The following is a 13,267-nucleotide window of genomic DNA, read 5'->3' as shown; positions in this document are numbered from 1 at the left end:
GATATGGATCATGATTATGATCAAATTTATATTGAATATAACTCGAGTTGGGGAGACACGACAGAGGAACAGTCCAATGGTTAGCTACCAGAACTTGTCGGGTTGGCTCTATAACCGACAGATGATATCATCAGCCACTAGGGACAGGCATTCGTCATATGCATACTATGTGAATTGATTGAGATTGCCTATTTGACTGCATATTACCTGCTATTTGTCTAAATGCCTTACTTGTTCTTGTTTGTATATCTCTTGTTTGATATAACTGTGTTTGCTATACTATACTCCTGTTGGTGGTTGGGAGGTCTGAAGGAATTGGAAAGGGAAGTATTATTTAGACTGAAGAATCTTTAGTCAGATGCCCTTTTTTGTTTAGCTTGTTTATAAGCTTTGAATTATCTGGGGGAAGTTCTAGGATTGCCTTCGGCTTTCCTCTATTATTATGTATTATATATGTGGAAGTTGTTACCATGCTGGGGACCTCTGGTTCTCACCCATGCAGATTTTGTGGTTTTCAGATACAGGACGTGAGGTTTCCCGCTGAAGCATGTTGGAGACTTCTAGATTTGCGAAGATCCTTTGTTCTCGAGACTATGTTTTGGTTTATATGTTTTGCTTAGATACTTTTATCTCCATTAAATAATACAAACTGTGATGACTCCTCTTATGAGAGATTTTGGAGAATAGGTTTCTGTATTTGTGTCCCTTTGGGTTTCCTTTGGGGTTTTCCTTATTCTATCATATGTATATATTGCTATGCTCGGACCGGTTATCTTCGCAGCTGGATTTTGAGTCTTGATATTCCTGTTTTTGACACTCCTTTGTATATATATAATCTTGCGTTGATTTATCCCTTGTTCGTTACGTTATCGATCGGAGTGTTGCGCTTTCGAGTTGCGATTTTTGTTTACCCCTTTTTCTACAAAGGCTCCTAGTTATAATCAATCATTCATACTACTATACGTACTAAATTTTTATTTTAGAGGTCATAATACCTTGTCATCTCTAAATTATGGCTTAAGCATAAGATTCTGTATGGTAGGGTGTTACATATATTACATCCTTAATTAAATTAGATTCTTAATGAAGTTATATATAAGGTTTGTTTGGATAAATTTTTTTAAAAAATATGTTTTTATGTTTTTTTATTTTATAAAAAAATAAAAAGTAAATTTATGTCTAAATATTTTATATAAAAATAATTTTTTAATTTATTTATTTATTTGATAAAAAATATTTTTTTAAGAATTCTTTTTTAAAAAAAGATATAAATTATAACTTTTAAAAAAGATATTTTTTATTCAGATCTGTTACACATACATTTAAGTAATATTGTCATTCAAATTCAACTAAGTAGACCCAACACCAACAAAATTCTCTCTAATTAAAAAGAGCATGATTACACACGCACACACCATTTACCTTATCGTCGTCGTCGTTGTCTTCTTCTTCTACGCGTTCCTCCTCCTCTTTTTGCTCCTTATCCTTCTCCTCTTGTTCTTTCTCTTTCTCCTCCTCCTCCTCCTCATCCTCCTTCTTTGCGTGTTTGTTTCTCATCGTCATTCTTTTGTTGCTGCTGTTATTGCAGTAGAAAGTGAAAGAGGAAAAGGAGAACGAGTTTTGAATTGTGCAGAAAAATGAGTCTAAATCCATCTTAATTCACTAAAAAATGAATCGAAAATATATAATGATTGCGACACAATTAACTCAGAAATGAACCGAAATTATATAATGGATTGGGACATAATTTACCCAGAAATGAACCAAAATTTACCATAATGATTGTGACACATAAACTCAGTTCGAAAACAAGTGCACAAACAAGACTGAATCATGAACAAAAATACATCCAAGATTAATTTTGGATCAGACGAGGTCATTAATATGTTTCTTATTCTTTTTTTGTTTGATATTTTCTTCTCTTCGTCTTGGTTTTATTCCTCTTAAGAGAGTGAAACAAGAAGAACTATAAGAAAATGGAAAAAAAAGGAGAAGATGAAGAAGAAAAAAATGAAAAAGAAGAAGATGAGGAGGAAGATGAGAAGGAGTTTTAAATTGTGCAGGACGAGTTCAAATGCACCTTAATTCACTCAGAAATGAACTGAAATTATGTAATGATTGCGACACAATTAACTCAAAAATGAACCGAAATTACACAATGGACTGTGACACAATTAACTCAGAAATGAACCAAAATTTACCATAATGATTGCGATACATAAATTCAGTTCGAAAACAAGCACACAAACAAGACTCAATCATAAACAAAAACACATTCAAAATCAATTTTGGATCAGACAAAGTTATTAATTAATATATTTCTTCTTCTTTTTTGTTTGATATTTTCTTCTCTTTTTCTTGATTTTATTCCTCTTAAGAAAGTAAATGAAAAAGAATTTTGAGAAAATAAAATAAGAAGGTGAATATGAAGAAGAAAATGATGAAAAAAAAGATGAGAAAAAAGAAGAGAAAGAGTTTTGAATTGTGCATGACAACGAGTCCAAATGCACATTAATTCACTCAGAAATGAACTGAAATTATTTAATGATTGATATACAATTAACTAAAAAATGAATTGAAATTACATAATGGACTACGATATAATTAACCCAGAAATGAACCGAAATTACATAATGATTGCGACACATAAACAAAAAATAAGAACACAAACAAGACTGAATCATGAACAAAAACACATCTAAAATCAATTGTGGATCAGACAACATCATTAACATGGCAAAAATTCAACAATAACAATAACAATAACGATAATAATGATAATGACGATATGTATAACGAAAAGGAAGAAGAAAAAGAACGCATGCGTGAATTTGAAATAAGAAGAATAAGTAGAAGCAGCACGAAGAGAGAAGAAAACAAAAAAAGAAGTGCATGGCTTAAATCACTTAGATGAACTTAAATGTTAAAATTATTTAGATGTAGCGAATAATTCTTTTTACTTTTTAGTACTTTTTTTTTACTACTAAAAATTTATCAAAATACACTAAAAAAAATTTTCCCATAAAAAAAAAATTATTTTCTATCAAGATAATGACGTAAACAACGACATAAGTATACGAGTAGGCACATGGTTAATAGAAAGAATAAATGACCATTTGTACCCATGAGAGATGAAAACGCTGACATTTGTACCCATGATAGCTCGAAACTAACCTTGTACCCATGAGAGATGCTGTCCGTGTGACAAAAGTGCCCCGCATTGGATCTGAGCTTGGTTCGTGTCTTTCCGAACCTACGTGACACTCCCAAACCCTCCCCCCAATCTGAGCCAACCATTCACCATCATCATCTTCATCTTCTTCACCATCACCATCACCATAACCTCCATAACCTCCATCACCATCACCTCAGCACCGCCACAACCACCTCTCTTCACCACAACCTCCGGCGACAACCCACATCGCCGCGCCCCTTTCTCTTCTTCTTCCCCTCTTCTCACCTCCGCTGAGCCTAGAAATCATAGCGCCAGCTCCTCCTCTCCACCAAAACAGCAAAATTTTCAAACACCAGCATGAATCAAAACACACCTAAATCTACTACATGCATTTCTAACTAACCAAATTAAGAAAAATGAACTAAAAGCAATACAATGAAAGAAACAGAACTCAGAAAAAAATGCAGGGGATGGAAAATTATTCTTCTGCAATTGTTCCACACAGCCTCCAAAATCAGAACTCCATGGAGCTCAAACTCCACTCATCAATGGCGTCACTGGGACCCATTTCCCGCAAATTAAACACCGTCATCTCATCCCATTCCAAATTCCCACACTTCTCTCCTCCGAAGCCCTCCAATTGCTCTCTCCCTTCCACTCCTCTATGCTCCTACGCTGTTCCCGATTCCAAGAACCCCACCACCAACAGCAACAAGGTCCAACCCCGCCGTAAAAACGCCACCCCCACTGGTCGTTTCGTTCAAAAGACCCAAACTTCACGGAAGGAGAATCTTTCCAGAGAACCAAAACTCAAACTTGATAATACTCATAATAGGGTCGACCAGAACCACCAAAACGCGCTGTTTGATGCAAGCACCCTGACCGTTAATTTGATTGAGTTGTGCGAAGAGGGTAAGCTTGCTGAAGCTTTGGAACTCATGGGTCAAGGTTCTGTTGCTGATTATGGTGTTTTTCTCGCCATGTTGAATTTGTGCGAGGGTACGAGGTCGCTTGAGTATGGGAAAAAGGTTCATGAGTTCTTGAGAAGATCGAGGTTTCGAGGGGAGGTTGAATTGAACAATAGGTTGATTGGAATGTATGGAAAATGTGGTAACATGAATATTGCACGCAAGGTGTTTGATCGAATGCCAGAGAGAAACATGAGTTTTTGGCACTTGATAATCATTGGATACACTGAAAATGGCGCTGTGGTTTTTGGGCTTAGCGGAGGTGAGAAGAGGGGAAGAAGAAGAGAAAGGGGCGCGACGGTGTGGGTTGTCGCCGGAGGTTGGGTGAAGGGAGGTGGCTGTGGCGGTGCTGAGGTGATGGTGATGGAGGTTATGGAGGTTATGGTGATGGTGATGGTGAAAAAGATGAAGATGATGATGATGAATGGTTGGCTCGGATTGGGGGGAGGGTTTGGGAGTGCCACGTAGGTTCGGAAAGGCACGAACCAAGTTCAGATCCAAGGCGGGGCACTTTTGTCACACGGACAGCATCTCTCATGGGTACAAGGTTAGTTTCGAGCTATTATGGGTACAAATGTCAGCGTTTTTATCTCTCATGGGTACAAATAGTCATTTATTCTTAATAGAAAAGTCAACTGACTAATATATATTTTATTCGCGCGTGTTTATTGGCCGAGTAATGAAGTAACCAAGTTGCGTTATTTTTGAACCTTGAAATTGGAACATGCTACTCTATAAATTGAAGTTCAACATGTGCAACTTGTAATCATCCAATAAACATGACACATTACAGGTTAATCACTTTCATGGTTATTCTGCTTGTGTGTGCGCCTTATCTATCTGATATCTCTCATCTCTTTCTCCCTTAAATCATCTTTCTTTCTTTTTGTTTAAAAAAAAAATTACATATTTAACGTTTAATCTAGTCCCAATCAAATTTTCGAAAAATAAAGACACTTCTACATTTTTTCTCTTTATTTTTCTTTTTCTCTTTTCTTTTATTCTCTTCTTTTCGAAGGTGGAACTATGTACATTGAAATGAAAGGGAGGTCATAACTTCTCCCAAATTCATAACCTTTTCTATTCTTTTTATTTGTCTTATTTTAGTCTTTTTAGATAAAATTAAAATTTTCTTTCAAAAATATTATTGTTTACTCTATTGTTATATTTTTTTATTATATTATTTTTACTCTCAAATTACTACAACAATTACTATGATCATTATAATTATAATTTTTGTTGTTATCTAAAAGAAATCATAATAAAAAGGGATATTTAAAAAATTTTTTTGATCAAATGACTAAAATAGAATAAAACAAGTTATTAAGGATAAAATAATACGTTTGAAATTAAGACTTGTTTAGGAACTAAAACAGTAATTTTTGTGTGTGAAAGGTTAAGATAGCATATGCCAAAAGGATAATAATATTTTACATCCAAATTTTTTTATGAACAAAATTTAACCAAATTAAAAAATAATAAGACTTAAAATAATGTTAACCATAACTTATTTTTGTTATGTTTAACTAATTTGATTGGATTTGATTAAAAAAATACTTTGATATATACCATTGTTCTTTAAAAAAATATAAAGACTTAATGTGTTTTTTATAAAAAAAAAATAGTTAAATTTGTGACCTTTAATTCTTTTTTTAACATACAAATTTAAGAGTCAAATTTATTTTTTATTTTAATTTTTTAAATATATAAATATGACTTTTAGATTTATATTTTAGTATTAAATATTTAAATATATAAATCAGTTCCTCTAATTATTACCATAAATTACCCACAATTTTTTTCATATCTAATAAAAATAGCCTATAATCTAGTGGTTGTTAATGATATATATATTGCAGGTGCAGTAGGATCTTCAGGGAACGAATTTAATGGAGTGATGATGTCACTCGGAAGAAAAGTGGTTCAAGTTTGCGATCCAGAGTGTTTACCGACGTCCTGCGTTTGTGCCAATAAAGTCAGCCCATAAGATCTGTTTATTGGGATTTCCATATGAATTAAACACAACGTAGCTGATGACGTTGCCTTCGTTAATTAATTTGCTACTACAGTATGCATTTCCTAAATAAAGAAGGGTGTATGCAGTGTATTTGTATGAATATAAATGTTGCAAGTTATGTGACATATTTTTTTTTTAATATTGGATTAATAATAGTATTTTTTTAAATTGTAATGTATTGTATTATTTTTTTTTAAATATGGGATGATTTAATTTACAGATTATATATCGGATCGTTCGATTTTTAAAAAGTATAGAAATCGGACCGTCCGATTTGTGTGGATTTGTGTACTCTAAATTATTTTAATTTTTTAAACACAAATCGGACCATAGATTTGTGTACCCCATATTTTTTAAATTTTTTAAACACAATTTGAAGGGTCTAATTTATATATCTTCTATAATTTTAAAAAACATCAAAAAATATCACGTTAAAGCATAACATTCATCTTATTTTCATATCTAAATTTTTTAGCCGTTATACTACTACTTGCAAAATAATTAATTTTATCTTGTTTATTATTATTATTATTATTATTATTATTATTATTATTAGGGAAGTAGGGATGAATTATAACAAACGTATGGAAAGATGAGAAGTAAACATGGCGACGAACGTGGGTAGAGGTGTACAAATCTAAATTTAATCCGGAAATCTACTGTATTTATCATATTTGATCTGAAATATATGGATTCGATCTAATTCGCAAGTTTATTTGAACAAATCTAATTTACAGACGAACATAATAAAAAAACAGATTTTTAATTGTTTTATTTCTGTTATTAAATAATATTTAATGATATTTTGAGTGTAAATAAGTGTAAACAAATGAAAAATAAATTTTTTTTGAGTGAATACTCCATCCGACTTTTGACAATTACCTCGAAATGACAACGAAGTCTCAAAAAAAAATATCTAATCTGGGCTTTGATATTTTTTTTAGATTGATTAGCTCCTATGCCAAAAATAACAATCTGAACTTTTTTTTTTGGCACAGAGACCTCATTATCCTTTCGAGATAATTTCCAGGAGTCGAATTGAATTTTTTTTGTTAAAAGTCTCGTTGTCTTTCGAGTTAATTGTCAGGACTATTTTAAATTTTATTTATTTTTTTATTATTTTGTGAATTTTTAAAATATTTTAAGAATATTTTAAAATTTTTGTTTTTTGTTAATAATATGACTAATATATATGATATTTAATATGCAAATTTATATATTAGATCGGATCTAAATTAAAAAATATAAATATAAAATTTAATCTCAATGTTTGAATATAAATTGGATCAAAATTTTAGACATATTCCGATCCAATTCATCTGCATACATACATTCCAAGTGGTGGTGATGAATGCTCAATTGCCCATGAAAGTGGACAGTAGAGGAGATTGGTGGCGCGTCGTCCCTTTGGCAGGAGGTGAGATTCACGATGTGGTGCTTCATAGCGGCGGCGGCAAAGACATTGTCCGGAAGATAAAGAAGCGCATGAAGAAAACTAGAAAAGGGGTGACTGGAATAGGAGATCAGAGAAGAGAGAGGAAAGAGGTCTCAACCTGCAGAAATAAGAGGGCAGGGTGATGAATTTGAATTTAGAATTTTAATTTGCTTCGCATTTATCATCGAAATAATCCAACTATTATGTAGAGTTATTTAAGTAAAATGGAATATTTCATTTAGTTGATCTACCATTAAAAATTTTAACGGTAATATTTTACGCTAATTACATGAGTTTTTACGTTTTATTTTAGTATCAAATCTAGCATCAAAGTATGCAATTCGACAATAATTATTAGCGAAAATAAAATAATTGTCGAGACCCAATGATAATTCCAACGACAATGAGCACATTTTTTGTAGTGAGATTTCAGACTTTGGATCCAGGTTTTGGAAAAATTAATAAAGAATACTTGGATATTAGTAAATATTTCATGGAAATAGTTTCACTAAAAGTATTTGTTTTCGAAGGCTGAGGAGATATAGAAGGGAGTGGTCCTGCTATGAGAGGAAGGCCATGTTGTCTCCATTATTCTTTAATGGATTTGGCTGATTATCTGCATTTGTGGAGAACTTGAAGGGATATTATTTTACTGATGATATTGTTGATGCTAGAGCTGCATCATTATTTGTTAGTTGTATCATACATATTATAATATTATATTGAATTATTTATACTATGGAATTAACAGATACCAGTATATTTATGAATCGACTTTTTAATTTGAATATATAAAATTCAAATGAATATGAACTTTGTATACTAATTAAGAGATTTTAAATTCAAATCTTTTAAATAATAAAAGAATAATTTTTTGTGTCCATATACGTCATGAATATATAAAGAATAATATATATAGCTAACGGCTAATTATTAGTATATTAATTAAACTAGGTTATTCAAAATGAATTAAACACGTATATATAAGCGTTGTATATGGTACGCATACAGCTAATGGCTAATTAATATATATAGCAAAGTCAACTTAAATAAATCAATTTTCTAAATTACAATTATTGAGCAAGTTGCATTATTATTTTGAAGTCTTGAAATAGAAGCACGCTTCTATAAATTAGATTTCAACGTAGTCACAAAAAAAAAAAAAATTAGATTTCAACGTATGCAAATTTCAGTGCGATCCAAACATGACACATTACATGTTTATCTCTTTCGTGGTTATTCTGTTGCTGTGCGCCTCTTTTCTCTCTGGTATCGCCTCTCTCTCTCTCTTATAAATTTGATGAATAATTAGACTATGAATAATTAAACATTTTGTAGAGCTCCACGTCATCAGTTCAAATAAAAAGTACACATAGGCAAATTAACAACATACAAATTATTCTGTACATATTATTATTATTATGTAAATCAACTATATATGCAATGATTTTGCGTCTTTAATTAAATGATGAATACACATACATATTATTCGTTAATGATAAGTATCCCGTATCCTATAGGATAGTAGTAATAAGAAAATTAAAAGAAGACTTGCATATAATATTAAAATATTAAACAAAAAATGCGTTAGCAGGTGTATATGTGTATGATATCGCTCGTCATTAATTATTATATATGTATATATTGCAGCAGCATCAGCATCATCTTCTGGAAACGAATTTAACGGACTAGCTTCACTAGTGGTTGGAAGAAAACTGCTTGAGTGTCCGTGTTGGCCAGTAGTATGCCCTTGTCCGTTGGACTCTAAATCCGCTCCATAAGATTATGAAATAAATACAACGTAACTACTCAACACGTTGTGGCATCGTTAGTTACTTTTATTAAACAATGAAGGGTGTGCTAGACTGCTAGTGCCAAGTATACATTTGTACGAATACGCGACTCGTCTGACGCACGGGTTAAAAATTTATGCTTTTCATTTTTATTTTCTTTTCTTCAGCCCTCTTGAATTGTTACCTAGAAGTATATGGACATTTCGCTGAGTTATCGTGCTGTCGCGTATTAGATATATTTTAGATACGACACTCGTTTAACATGCATGTTTGTTGTGTCCAAATCTTGTCTTAATAAAAAAATAAAAAATTTTTTACTGGATACGCTTAGATACACTTAAATACCATCACGTGTCCGCGTGTCTAATCTTATTCTTAACATATGTTCTTGAAATAAATTTAAATATAGTATAAATTATTATTTATTAAAATAAAAAATATTTTAAATACTTGATATAATTAAAATAAGACATTAAAAATAATTACAAAAATTATTTTATATATTAATATCAATAAAATATCAAAATATTATTACAATTTATCTAAAAAATACTTCATATTTTATATGTATGCGTGTCTCTGTGCCTTATAAGATTTTAAAATTTGCGTGTTGGCGTGTCCTGTGTCATATCGTGTCCCGTATCCGTGTCAGTGTCTATGCATCATAGATCATAGATTGTTACTTTTTATGTTAATAAAAGTATTTTTATTATTTAATTTTTTAATTAAAAGTAAAAATTTATTTATTTTATCATTATTCAAAATATAAATACATAAGTATCATTTCTTAAATTTTATTTATAAAATTTTTTAAATTAAGACTAAATTTATACTTATTCTTTCTATTTTTACTGGTGCTATTAAAATCGGACTGGATTGATTGGTTTAATACTGATCTGATCTGATGTTTGGACCGCATAAAGTAAAAAATCAATATAAATCGATCAAACAAAGAGTGAACCGATAAAAATTGGTAAGATTCGATCCAACCGAATATAATTTTTATTGACACATATACAAATTATAATATATATAGATATCTTTTATCAAATAGTTTATTTTTATCTAATTTATTTTAATTTTAGTTATAAATTTACTCATTCTTAAATTAATTATATTTTTATTAACAATAATTATAAACTCACTTATTTTTTTCTTTTCATAATTATATCATATCTATTAGTATTTGTTACGTGGGTAATCTGAAATAAGTGGATTGGTCTTGGAAGAAAGGCCCAAGCATTAATGGGGGAAGATTTCCGACTTGGTGTGCGTCTAGGAGCCTACGTTTGAGTTGCGTGTTTTGAAGAAATGGGGGGTAGTACCTGCAAAGACACTCCGATGCCTAAGTTAGCAAAGGGGGTAAGCAGGTTTTTAGAGTATTGGAACTTAGTGTTATCTAAGCATGTCAGTGTATTTATAGTGGAGATCCAATAACCACCATTGGAGTAGTTTCACTTCCAAAGGTGGATAACCGACCTCTATCTTAGGTTGGTTAGGATATTGCTTCTGGAAGTGGGTTGAGAGATTTTAGGGGCAGTTACTTATTTGAATAAGTGTTATTTGCCAACTCGTGTCGAACCCGACTTCTTTGGGGAGAGGCCTATGTCGGGCCCAACCTCTTCTAAAGAGGTCGGAAGAGGTCGGGTGGGTGGTCAAGGCCAATTTTTGGATTGAGCCTTTTTGGCCTATTTGGACCTGAGCCATAGTGTTGGGCCAGTGGTATGAACAATATTATTTTTCAATAAATACTTGTAGTATATAATAGTGTAATAGATATAAATTAATTAATAAATTATTAAAATTTGAAAATAATAATTATTTTAATATAAAAACAAGATAAAATTATTTATGATAGAATAAAAATAACAAAATACTTATTATTCATGGTCTATATTATTTTAGAATAGCTTGATATTTTTAAAATATTAATAAAAATATTTATTTTAAATTTTTGACTATTTTTTTTATTTACATAGTACTAAGTCAACCGGTTCAATCAGTAACTTATTGGTTAAACCAATGATCCAATAACTCAATAACATGACCGATTCGATTATCGGTTCGATTATGACGACTATAATTTTTACTTTTCAAAACATTTGCTTTAAATGTCAACATACTATTTGATGAATATTTCTTGAAATTGGATAAAGAGATTAGCCTCAATACGTTGTGTCTCATTCAATTTTTTAAATTGTACGATAATAAATACAATTTAAAAATATAAACAACACAATTTAAAAGATAAATATGAATAAGAACTATAATCGATATAATTTATGTATATCAAAAAAATATATTCTTTGATTTATTGTATTAAAATAATTTATTTTATAAAAATATAAATTATCATTTTTTAAAATTAATAGGGATCTATGAAAAAAAAGGGCTGAATGCATAGAGAGATGAGGAACTTAAGCATTAAAAAAAAATACTAATTTGACCTTTAATTTTATTTATTTACAGATGGAAGAAAAAAGAATGGATGTTCAAAATGTCTCACCAAATTTATTATTTTTTAAGATAAAAAAAATATAGAGATAAATACAAAACTTTTTTTATCCAACTTCAATTTGTTTTCACTAATCTTTCAACCATTACTTGTTAATTTGAATCCTAACATAAAAAGATCTCTGTAGAGGATGTTATTTTACTTTTTATTTATTCTTTTTTTCTTTTTTATTCATTATTTCTAAATGTTGTGAAGGTGACATTTAGATAAATACTCCACGACTATTAGAAGAAACAAAATATAATTTATTTTTAATATGCCATTTGAAAAAACCACCAGCATTCTTACAAACTGTCCTATAAAAAAGCACTAAAAAAAGAGCCATAAGATAAGGAGACAAAAATTATAGAATAATAACTCTTTTTCGCCAAGTTCTATCACAGCCATCTATTTTCATCTCCTTTCTATTTTTATCATATTCTTTTTCCTCAAACACGACATTAGCAGACTCGTCACATCTAATAGAAAACAACACTATTAAAAAATAATGATAACAAAATGAGATTGAATAAATTATGGAGAAATGAAATTAGATTAATTTCTCAAAAATAAAAAATCGAAAATAGCATAACATACCAACTAAAAAATCGAGATTTTCTTCTGTCTCCAATAGTTTAGCCAAGGGAGTAATTGTAAGGCCAAATTTTAGGATAAAATCAGATGTATCATTCTTGACAGTGGTTCTAAATTGAAAAATCAGCTTGCACTGATGTTTAATGGTTCTATATGGTCTTTGATTTGAAACAATAGAGAAGAGCTTTATCACACATACTTAACCTTCGGATAAAATTTCTTTAAACCTATGAATCATATGCCTTCAAACAGTAACTTGTATTTTGAACTCCCGTCAATATACAAGATAATATGTATTAAATTTAGCATCACCGACCAAGAGAAAAAATGTATATATATTTTTTTGATACTAAATGAGGCCTAAGGCCCAAAACAAAAGAAAAATCAAGCAACACTCTTCCTGGAAAACTTCATTTCTCTTTCATCTGCACACACCAGCGGTACCACCATGGCTGGAGCTTCTTCAAACCACTTAATCCCCTTCTCTATAACTTGTCTATGCTTAGCCAAAACGTCAGCACATTGGTTAGCCTCTCTGAAAACATGTCGAATCACCACCCTATACGGTCTAGTCATAAGCTCTTTGATGGAACGCACCAGCGAAGCTCCCACATGATTCTCCACCATGGCACTTTGAAGAAGGTGAACGGCGCAACTAGAATCAGATTCCACCATAAGGTAAGGGATGCTCATTTCCACCGCTAATTTCATACCCACAAAGAACCCCTAAAGTTCTGCAATTGTGATTGTACACTTCCCGATGTTCATGCTAAAACCGGTGAGAAACCTGC

This window comes from Arachis duranensis, chromosome 6 (genome assembly GCF_000817695.3).
Source record: "Arachis duranensis cultivar V14167 chromosome 6, aradu.V14167.gnm2.J7QH, whole genome shotgun sequence".
NCBI lineage: Eukaryota > Viridiplantae > Streptophyta > Magnoliopsida > Fabales > Fabaceae > Arachis > Arachis duranensis.
Note: the sequence above shows the minus strand (reverse complement) of the source record.